Source organism: Phoenix dactylifera, chromosome 3 (genome assembly GCF_051530095.1).
Source record: "Phoenix dactylifera cultivar Ajwa chromosome 3, Ajwa_hap1_PhDact_Kaust_v1.1, whole genome shotgun sequence".
NCBI lineage: Eukaryota > Viridiplantae > Streptophyta > Magnoliopsida > Arecales > Arecaceae > Phoenix > Phoenix dactylifera.
The window spans coordinates 6,763,382-6,775,430 of record NC_143192.1 but is presented as its reverse complement, the minus strand read 5'-3'; the positions used below and the strand labels follow the sequence as shown (position 1 = coordinate 6,775,430).

General features: G+C 46.1%; 1 long non-coding RNA gene across 2 annotated transcripts; it reads right to left on the bottom strand.

Moving 5' to 3' along the window:
* Positions 1 to 9,330: 9,330 nt before the first annotated feature.
* LOC148714215 (uncharacterized) lies at positions 9,331 to 10,895 on the bottom strand. 2 transcript variants are annotated; one of them, XR_015976872.2, is made up of 4 exons: positions 10,649 to 10,895; positions 10,315 to 10,382; positions 9,800 to 10,221; positions 9,335 to 9,655 (listed from the first exon to the last, which is right to left on the bottom strand). It is a non-coding gene; the product is annotated as an uncharacterized LOC148714215 (long non-coding RNA). The 2 variants fall into 2 exon arrangements; XR_016400060.1 differs by having other exon boundaries at positions 9,331 to 9,655; positions 9,800 to 10,382.
* Between the last annotated feature and the right edge of the window lie 1,154 nt (positions 10,896 to 12,049).

Genomic DNA, 12,049 nt, shown 5'->3' with positions numbered 1-12,049 from the left:
ACCCACAATCTTGATTGGTACATGTTGGATATACATATCCTAACTTTTGCACTTTATTTGCTTTTAAGTTATTTGGATCACTTTTAGCATTATTACTAAATATAATTTATTAGTTGATATAGAGTTAATTCTCATACTTATTCTTTTTCATTTTTTTGCTAATTGCAGATTTGATCGCATGTTTTGCTGGAGCAGTGAAGATTATGTTAGATATAGATTTGTTTTTTTTTCTCTAGTACAAATTGGTTGGTAGAATTAATGCTATTATTTCTACTCCTACCTATTCATCTTGGTTGGTGTTTAATGCAAATCTTGGTACAAGAATACATCTCTTCTTTACTACAACCATGGTGACACTGTTTTGTTTTATTTTTTTAAAAAATTTGAAGAACTATTGGTGCTTTTGGTTGATATATAACTATAGGATAAGGTGGTTTCTTCAGCATATTTTCAAATTACTGCTCATAGATTATGTATGAGAAGCTGAATAATTGAGGAGGTGATCGCAGAGGGAAAATATATATATGTGTGTGTGTGTGTGTGTGTGTGTTTTTCGTTTTTTCAGAGATTCTAAAGCCATAGCATGTCGGAATGAATTTTAATCTGATAAGATGGGATTAGGTAAAAGAAGAGAAGTTATCATATATTGTTTTTAAATAAAATATATAGCCAGGCAAAACTAGAGTACATATGTTTCTTTTTTTTTTTTTTTTTTTTTTGCTAAAACGGGCAATTCATACTACTCGGGTACGAACACACCCAACAGAATCTGCATACAAAAGGTCCCGGAATGCTCCGGGCACGTCATCCCCACCAACCCAAAGGGTGCCTCCTGAGTGGCTCGCAACATACGCCGCCACCCAGTCTGCCGCCCCATTCGCCTCACGATATACATGCATAACCTGAAGGGAAAACCCCTCACTCACCATCAACCATATATCACGGAGTAAAGGGTGAACTCCTCCATCACTATGAGGGCCCTCCCGGATCCAACTAATCACGGTGGCTGAGTCACCCTCCAGGAGGATAGAGCTCGCCTGAAGTACCTGTCGCGCATACCGTAATCCCATCCAAGCCGCCCGCAGCTCTGCCCCTGGGACCGAGGTATCGAAGATCTGACAACCCCCTGCTGCCACCATGTTGGAGCCTGGGCTCCTAATAACAAAACCTGCTCCTCCTCTCCTGCCTCCATCCAAGACTGAGCCGTCAAAATTGACCTTGAGGAAGCTTGGGGGTGGGGGCTCCCAGGTGAAAAACACCGTGTGAGTGGCTGCCGAAGCAGAATGGGGGCCCCAGATGTCCCTAGCTGTCAAAAGTCTATGATGCAGATCTACAGAAAGAAACTCTATTGCCTGAGCCCGAGCCCGCTCCATCACAAATCGTGGGGACAGGCTAGGCCTACCAAAAACACGGGCGTTCCTGGCCATCCATACCTGGTAAGCTGTGCAGGACGCCCTAATAGCCACAGACCTCATCTGGGTGGAGATGGAACAACGCCGGACCTCCTCCAAAAAACTATCCCTCCGTCTCCAGACCGCCTCCGGAATCCCTGATAACCTCCAAGTCCCCCTCGCCCAGACACACTGGAATAGTACATGATCCACTGACTCATCTGCCTCACAATACTGGCACAAAGGAGGAATGCTAACTCCCCGATGGCTCAACTCCAAGCTCGTCGGCAGACGATCCCATGCTACCTTTCAGAGGAATAGTGCCACCCTCTGGTGTAGCCCGAACCTCCATATCCAGCCACAGTCCCTACCCAGGTCTGACTCCTGCTGAAGAACCCGAGCGACCTCACCAACCCTGACTCTGGCCCTACAAGTGGTGCTCCAAACCCTAACATCTGGACCTCCCGATCCCGGGATGGGGAGGGCTCGAATCCGCTCTGCTAAGTGCTCTCCGAAGAACTGGCCCAACCTGTCGACATCCCACTCTGCCTCCCCAGGCATAAGGAGGTCATGCACTTGGAGCCCCACAGGCCCCTCATCACTGATCATCGTCGGCCACAGCCTCAGCGGAAGTGCATCCACCCAAGGGTCCTCCATCACATCAATGCTCCGTCCATCGCCAATCAGCCACCTAGTATGTGCCAGTGCAATAGGTATATATCTCCCAACCTCACGCCATATGAAAGATGCCCTCCGGCCACCCACCACCTGCCCAGCTGAGCCTGGCCGACCATATCTCGCTCTCATGACCTGACACCAGAAACCATGTGGCTCCAAAACAGTCTGCATTGCACGTCGCGCCAGGAGCGCCTCCCGCCTCGCCAATAGAGACTGCACCCCCAAACCACCCTCCCTCAGAGGAAGGCATACTCTCTCCCAGGCCACCAAGTGTACCCCATGGCCCCCCCCAGAGGAGCCCCACAGGAAACTACGCATAAGCCGCTCTATACCCACCAGCACCGTCTTCGGCACTAGTATGGGCCATAGTATAGACAGGCATGGAACAGAGAACTGACCTAACGAGCGTCAACCTGCCCATCATAGAAAGTGACGAGGCTCTCCAACCCTCGAGCCTGCTCTGCACCCTCTGTATCAAAGTAGAGCACTCCGCCATCCTCAGCCTCCTCCCTGTGATGGGGACACCAAGGTAGTCCAGTGCCCCCTCCTGCTCCCGCATCTCCAATATCGCCCTGATCTCCCGTCTGACCCTCCGCTCCGTGCTCGGACTGAAGTGTATGGATGATTTTTGGTGATTGATTCTCTGCCCAGACGCCGTACAATACTCCGTCAACACCCTCTGGATGGCTCGCGCATCCCTCACCCTCGCCCTAGCCAGAAGCAGGCAATCATCTGCAAAAAATAAGTGAGAAATAGGGCGGGCACCCGGGGCTGGACTGTAAGCAGCCAGCACCCGGTCCTCGCAGGCTACATGTAAAGCACGGGACAGTACATCAGCGCAGATGATGAATAGGTATGGGGACAAAGGACAGCCCTGACGAAGCCCCATAGTAGCTCGAAAGAAGGGCGAAGGCGTACCATTAACCAAGATGGAGAATCTAGGCCCCTGCACACAGCCAAGAACCCAGTCAATCCAGATCTGATGGAAGCCAAAACTCTCCAGTGCCCGTCTGAGAAACTCCCATCGGATCCGGTCATAAGCACGCTCCATGTCCAGTTTTACTGCCATCAAACATCGCCTCCTCGAAGCTCGCTGTAAGTCTCCCATCATCTCCTGAGCTAGCAAAATATTGTCTGATATACTCCTCCCAACCACAAACGCACCCTGCTCCTGACTAATAAAGTAGGCAACAGAGCCTTCATCCTCCCAACCATAAGCCTCGCCACAATTTTATACACTGTGGTACACAAACTAATAGGCCTGTAATGACCGGGCTCCGACGCATCCCGTCGCTTCGGAACCAAGGTAATGTAAGTAGCCTGCCAGTCATCTGTCATCACTACCCTACTGAAGTATAGCTGCACAGCCTCCACCACTGATCTCTGAATAATACTCCAATATCTCTGAAAGAAAAAGGGTGGAAAACCATCCGGTCCTGGGGCCTTGTCCCCTGCTAATGCCCAAACTGCCTCCTGCACTTCTGTATCTAAAACCGGCTGAATTAATGCTTCATTATCAGCCTCCTCAATTCTGACTGCCGGCCTGGGGAGCTGACCCCGCACATAAGTCCCCTCTACCTCCGTCCATCTGGATCTGAAAAAGTCGACCATCACCTGTCGCACTGCCGAGTCCTCCTCCACTCGCTGGCTCGTCCCAACTCTCAATGATCGTATCATGTTCCTTTGCCTCCTGATGATCGTCGATCGATGAAAGAAACTAGTGTTTCGGTCCCCCTCCTTAACCCACTGCGCCCTCGACTTCTGCCTCCAAAAAATCTCATGCTGATGCAGTAACGAGTGATGAGAGGCCAAGTGACGACGCAGCTCTGCCATCTCCTCCTCCTCAAGCTCTCCATCTCGATCCTCCCTCCCCTGGAGCTCCGCAATCAACCCCTCTACCTCCTCTAGTCTCCTGAATATATTGCCCACTACCTCCCGGTTCCATCTGCGCAGGCGTCGCTTAGTAAGCTCCAATCTACGCGATACCCTCTGCATAGCATCTCCCTGCACTGGCATGCCCCATGCCCTCCTAACTACTTCCCAGGATTGGGGGTATGACAACCACAGCTTCTCAAATCGGAATGGGCTATGGTGGCTAGAGCTCACTGCTGTAGAAATCAAAAGAGGACAATGATCTGAGGCGATCCGAGCAAGGTGACTGACCTGGTATGATGGGAATCGCTGAATCCAGTCCAGAGATGCCAACGCCCTATCCAGCCGCTCCCATACTCTCGCTCTTCCAAGCTGGTTGTTACACCAAGTAAATCGCGGCCCAGAAAAGCCAAGGTCCACGAGGCCGGTATCATCCAGGAACTCCCGAAACTCCCTCCTATCTCCAGAGTCGGAGTAGGCCCTACCACCACGTTTCTCATTGGAGCTAAGAATGCAGTTGAAATCACCCACCACCATAGTCGGGATCCCCTGAGTCAACAAACGGGTCAGCTCGCCCCAAAGGACTCTCCTCGTCCGGTAATCAGTGCTGGCATAGACCCCACACAGGACCCACGGAGCTTCATTTGGTTCCGAGATGACCATCACAACCTGCTGAGTGCAATTGCGAAAGACATCTACAGAGGCCACTCCCCGCTTCCACAACAACAAAATACCTCCAGACAAGCCCTGGGATTCTACTACAAAGGAATCCCAATCAAAAGCTAAGCGCCGCTGCACCCGACGCATACCTTCTCCAGATACACGTGTTTCACAAAGAAAACAAATATCGGGGCAATGAAGCTGCACAAATCTCCTGAAGGACGACAAAAATGAAGGCTTGGCCGCCCCCCTACAATTCCAAGCTAAAATCTTCATATAACACAGTGGGATAAGTGTTTGCCCTGTCTGCGTGGGCTTCTCTTTCCCTGTTCATGAGGCTTAACCTCCTCACCCAACTCCCCACCTTCCTGGATCGCCGCCCGCAGCAAATCAGCCACCTTGCCATGATCCTGGATGGGAGAAGAAGACCCCTGCCCCATGCCCCCTAGAGTGCTTCTCATCACCACCACCGTAGAAGAGGCTGGGGAGAGCCTTACCGGAGCTGCCAGAGGTCTGAGAGTCCCATCCCCGTCCTCCATCTTCAGCTTCCCCTTGTTTTTCTGACACGACGTGGGCACCACCTCCCTTTGTGAAGCTTTAGCCGAACTCAGCTCCTTCCGGTGGTGCAGGCTCTCCAGCACTTCCTTGGCCGGAACCTTGCTGCCCTCTCCGGCCACACCCTCGCGCCGAGCTGGGGTCTCACCTGCCACTGCCGTTCCGCTCGCCGTGGGCGCTCCGTCCTCCGCTCGCATAGTCCCAGCCGTTCCGGCAGCAGATGGAGCACCGCCCAACGTCGGTCGACTAGGGGGTCTCACCGGCGGCAGGGAGGCACTCCGGAAGTGCCTCCGACCATCCTCCCTCCGGCGTAGGCATGGGTCATCGAAAGAGGACGTTGAGACCGATCGAGGCAAATGAGTCGACTCAGCCCTACCAACTCCCACAGCCCCCTTCCGCTTGGCTGGGCTTCTGGCCCTTTTCAATGGGCTTGGGCCCTGCCCATGGGCCAGCCCAGTAGCAACATCTAGGCCCTTTATCCCGTGGCCCGACCCATCAGTGAGAGGCAGGCCCGGGCTTGGCTTGGCCCGTCCCGAGTCGGATCCACCCTGCTGGCCAAGAGAAGTGGTCGAACCCAACCCCTTGATGATTTCCGGTTCAGACCCCAGAACCCCACCAGTTTCGGTCATCTCCGCGTCCGACACCCGTGCTTCCGTCTCCTTCGTCTCCGGCGACCTCCTCCTGGCCAGCTTAGAAGGCTTTTGCCAGCCTTCCGTGTCCGTGGGCGACAGAGGGAGATTCGGCGCAGCGATAGGAGACCTCGGCCCCAGATCAGAGGGAGGATCCTGCACCGGAGTTGTTTGAGCGACCTTCGCCACCGAGGCCTTCTTCATCGGCTTGTTCGCCTTCGGCCGCCATATCTTAGTTGTTGTCAGCCACGGGCCGAAGGGACGCCGACTCCCCAACTCATCACCCTCCTTCACCTCAGATGACAGCCCCTGGGGGGGCTCCTCCATCCCAGTCCGTTGGGAGCTCTGTTCTCCCTGTTCTCCAGCCGTCGCCGGGGCCGTGGGAGGAAAGGGGCAATCCCCCTCCCCGTGCCCCAACCGAGCACACTTGTAGCAAAAACCAGGCAGGTTTTCATAACGGAAAACCTGCCAGTGTAGGTCGGATCCTACCTGGATGAACGTCCCCGGCCTGAACGGCATCCCCGCATCCACCTCGATCTTGACACGGGCAAACCCGAGTTTCCGGCCCTGGTCGGTGACCTTGTCCAGCGCCAAAGGTCGTCCAGCCTTCGCCGCGATACCCCAGATCAGCTCCCTCGTCCAGTACTCCATCGGTAAGCTTGGTAGCCGAAGCCAAACTACCGTACGGCACAGCTTGTTGGTCCCCGGAACAAAGTTCGGCCGCCATCGCTCCATGGTCAGGAGCTGACCTGCCACCAACCAGGGACCGCCTTCCATGGCCGCCTCCCGATCCTTCTCACTCCGGAATCGAAACGCAAAGGTCTCGTCCGCCAGCATGAACTCCTCGACATCGTAGTCGAGTTTCTCCGCAGCTCGCAGCTCCCGACTGATCCATTCCACGGGTATGCGACGACCCAAGCTCCCCATGATCACCGCAGTATCACGCCACGCCGCCCGGGCCACCTCCATCTTCTCCGGCGAGATCTCCACCACATCCGTGTACCGTCGCTTCAAAACTTCGAGCTCCGCCGTCGTGATTTGGTGATTGGTCCAGGTCGATGCCCTCGACGAGCCCTTTACCACATTCGCCCACGTCCGGCCCATCTCCGGCGCCTTCGGGTGGGTTTCCTCCCCTTTGTTACCCGAGCTCGTCTCCTTCTTCTCCAGCTCCACAGGGCCCTTCGTTGCCATCTTCTACAGTACATATGTTTCTCAGTATTCCATTAATTACTTATTTTGAGCATTCTTATCATTCTTGGTCCTTGGATGGGGGACTGTGGGCTGTACTCTTCAACTATATACACCAAATTCGTTTACTTTGAACATCTTGGGGTTGCAGTTCCTGATATCTACCTCCATTTGTTACCCGAATTCGTAGATATCAGGCATACCTTTAGCAAATACATACAAAGACACGTGTGTGTGTGTGTGTGTGTGTGTGTGTGTGTGTGTGTGTGTGTGTGTGGAGATTGTTTTGTTGTTCCTCAAATGATGACAACCATATTAACGTATCTAAATTCTTTCCATCTACAGGACCGGGTGCATTTCCTAATAAATACAGAATTATAAAGGCTATCACACTAATTAATGTATCTAAATTCTTTCCATCTACTAGGATTTTTTTTTACGTATATACCCTTCTAAATATAGGAAATTGTATGAATATCCTTATAAAGTTACTATTTGCATGTATACCCTTATAAATTTTTTTATTTGTATGCCTACCCATTAAGGGTATTTTAGTTATTTTAATTTGAAACCGTTAATTTTTTAACGGTGTTAGATGGCATGGGTACATATGCAAAAATAAGAATAAAAAAGGGTAACATAGCAAAACAAGTATTTTACGAGGGTATCCATGCAAATATCAATTTTGGAAGGGTATTTACGCAAAATCTAACATTTAGAAGGGTATCTATGCAAAAAACCCATCAAAAAAAGAAAGAAAATCATGCATGGCATCTTCTTTTATCTTTATTTCCAGAATATGCTTTTTATTAGGATATACTGTATATATAGCCATATAATACACACCAAACAAATTAATTATCTAGTAAGCTCATATACACTTATAGATAAATCGATACATAGTTTTCAGAGTATACAATCAGGTGATCCATACTACTTCGCAAGTCAGTTATCTAGCAATCCAATACACACCTCCTAGCAAATTGATATATAGTTTCCAAAACATCATATTTACCAGTATATACTATATGGCTAGATAATACATACTTATCAACTTTCTAATACATACTACAAACTTCTTTCATACATATCCAGCAGTAATCTAATACACACGTTCAAGTAAATCAATATATAATTTTTAAAATATGTTTTTTACCGGTACACACTACATGGTTAAATAATACATACTAACCAAATTAGTCATCCAACAAGCTAATACACACCTTTAGGTAAATCAATACAATGCTTCCAGAAATAATGTTCATCTGTACTAGTACACAATACACAATTTTCTAACTTTGTCTAACCTAAAAAATTATATACATGTCATTTTTTAGATTTCATGGACTTTTAAGTGTAAAAATTCTAGAAAAGAGGGTGGAATTTGGAAGAGGAGAAAGAGACTTGAAGAGGAGAAAGAAGACCATATAGATCGAAGAGACAATATGAAGAGGAAAAGGATGGATGGAGAGGCTTGATGAGAAAGAAAGAAAATGCCTTATACAATTTTCTTTGCTCCTTTGTTTTCTTTATCATGGGACTGACATACAATTTTCTTTGCTTCTTTGGTTTTTTTATCATGGGATTGATGACTCCATTAGTAGGAGAAGTCACTAGCTTTTGAGTTTCTTTATTAAGATTGGTACTAGAGAAAACACGGCAAAATAGAAAGCCCACCCCATATTTTCTTCTCTAGTGCTTGCCCCCATATGATTTTTGTTCTTGACATTAAGAACTATTGGCTAACACCTCTTCAACCATTTTTTCATGACGATTGTCGGAGCCAGTTTTAGTATCTAACTATTTTTACATCCCAATTCTTCAATAATTGTTTCCATGTCTGATATCTCACTACAAGAAAATACATATTCAGCGACTAAGATTCTAGTCACCGAATAACCATATTTGGTTGCCGAAACCTTTTCGCGACTAGCATATCCTTCGTCGCCGAACCCTAGTCACTGAAAGATTTTGGCGACCAATATTGTGTGGTCACCTAAGGTACACCAACAATGACCAACATTTGGTTGCCGAAGAAAATTTTCCGCGACCAAATCTGTTGTCGCTAATTTCAACGCCGACCAAATAGTTGGTCGTGAAATGTTTGTCTTCCGCTACCAAAAAAATGGTCACTGAATGTCTATCTTCCCCCACCAATAGTTTGGTCGCAGAATGTATTGGAATGCATTGGCAGCAAACATTTTTTTGTGGCAGAAAGTATTAACTTGTATTTAATTAACAATTCAAATTATAAGCTTAATATTTAATTTTGGGCTCGTTCCAAATTCTGTACAACCAACATAGCCTATCCAATATCCATATTGCACAATACATTTGCTCATCCAAATAGAAGTATACACAATGTTGGAGAATGTATAATCATTCATTATAAATATCATCATCTATAAGTCTAAAGTCAAGCATACCTATTAACCATACATCGCAATGTTTCATCCATACCATATGTTAAGGTGATAATCATCACCAAACACATCAAAATGTAAATTAAAAATCCCAAAATATCTGATCTTGCTATTCATCCAAATAACCATCATGTAGATAAAAATATTCTTATACCAAAAACTGGATTCTGCTTGTAGACAACTCCACCATGATCATTTGAACAAAAGCTATCCATGTACCAAAAACTAGATTTCACATGCTCATAACTCCACCATGTATCTGAGAAAGCAAAAAAGAATACACAATCAATAACCACATGTGAAAAATAATAAACTAAAATTCAAGTATAAGTTTACAATGACATTTCGCTTAATTTGGTCAAAATCTTTAAATAACCTACGTAATATGAATGAGAATATATACCAACGAGTATTTGTACCACTAGTTGAATACATGGCCCCATCATGATGGATAGATGACTTGTGCGTTTGAGTCTTTTCTTTTAAGAACTCTGTCACAAAACTTGTAAGATGTGCAATTTGCTTCCGTTCTTCCTCTCGCTCTTTCCTTTCCTCCTCATGCTCTCTCCTCTCCTACTCCAATTGCCTCCGTAGCTCCTCACGCTCCATCTCCATCTCCTCCATCTCAGCTTTAAGTTTCTGCAACTCTCCAACATGGTCTTGTGACACACGACTAGGTGTGGAAGAAGATAAAGAGAGCTTCGGCCCAACCTCAAATCCAAGAATGTATCTCTTCCTTTTTCCAAGTGCCTGCCTAGACATCTCCTCTGATGTTAATTGCACACCGGATTGGGAAGATTTTTCTCGCAAGCTCAACATCTTTGACTGTCAATACAAAGGTAACAACAGAATTAAATGTATATAACCTTGCAAAAGCAGAAACTGATTTAAATGATTATTGAGATTTTAGATACCTACATGTTTCACGGCGCAAATAGGATCAATCCACTCTTTGTTCTTCTTGGAATGAGTTTTCTTATAGAATTCTGAAAATTCAAGGTTTTCACAACCATTAAACTCTGGCTGCAAAGTGTAATTTAGATTAGTATATAGCCACTACATAATAAGAAAACTAAAATAACTGTCAGATCTACTTGCATAAAAGGATTTCAAAAATATACTTGCAGCAAACTAGAATAAAAAATCTACTTGCAGTAAATTGTCTATTTTACAATAGCCAAAACTATCCCATAGACTGTTTCACAGGCAGTTCACTAAAGATATAGCCAGTACATATTCAAAAATATATTACCGGTATAGTCATTGTTGCAACAAATGACCGAGATCCTGAACAATGATTGTACTCAAGCTTTTTCCTATTCTTTTTGCCGGCTTTTGATCTCACCTTCAAAAAAATACAAATTAAAAATCTAAAGAAAACATTATGATCAAATATTTTACTTATAAACTCTGTAGCACTAAATATGTAAGTTACCTTGTGTTCTTTGCTTTTCCACACATCATTAATGAAGTGGCGCCAATCCTCTTGAGTCACATGTTCGTATAGATGACTATAAGGGTCCACATATAAGACGTTCTTAAGATGCTTGTAATGCAATTTCATATTGTGCCTCCAATTTCTATGAATATTGTAGCATTTTCTGTGGACAGCTTGTTGAGCTACTAGATTGCCATGATAATCATCCGAGATTTTGAACTTATCTTAAAAACATAAGTAAAATCATTATATAGTATGATCAATGCAACTAGTACAAGTACCTAAAAAAATATTGTGCAATAAATAATTACAAGGACAGATTGTATGATAGCAGATTGAGTAGCCTCGTCTACATGCCGCCACGTCGGTATGCTCTTAATTGAACACATTCTCCTAATATACATCCCCAACAGATTGGCTACCTTTGGGGCATTAATACCACATAAAGCATTCCACTCATCAAGTACTGGAACAGAGAGCTTTTCTCCGCCATTTTGGGCAATGAACCTGCTTACCCCGCACGCGCTTTGATGATGAACCTGCTAAAATACTTAAATACTTTAGGCCATAAGACAAACCTGCTAGTGATAGACAAAGAGAACGCAAAAAAAAAAAATACAAAACCACTGAAATGCCATCATTTTACCAAGAGTATCTTAGCAATAACAAGATTCAGAAAGATGAGTTTGCTCACCCACGCTGTTGGCAATAATAGGTGAATTTGAAAGCTCGTGGGTTTGCTGGGTAGAAAAGGTGGGGAGCAGGGTAGGTTGGGCAGCCATCACAGGCACAAGTTCAGCATCTGCTAAAGGGTGCCTCGGCATAGCTAAGATTTCTCCCTCGGGCATATTACCCTCTTGTCGAGTTCTTCATGAATCTTCATCATTATCAGATGGCAGATACTCTTCATCATTATCGCCATTGCTAATCTTGTTCGGTCCTTCATTACCATTCTGATTTGAACCAAACAATGCCTTGGACATGCCCGGTATGCCAAGAGCCTCTAATCTCATTTAGTTCATTTCAATCCTTTTTTGCCTTTGCCTTTCGTATCCCGTCAGCTTCTGGGACAAGCACCCAGGCTTCACAAATTTTTTACCTACTTTGTGCATTTTTCACAATAAAAACCAGACAGATACATTATATTCAGCCATAAAGAAATATGGAGTAAAAAGTACATCACACTCTCCATAAAAAACAGAAGCATGTAAGATA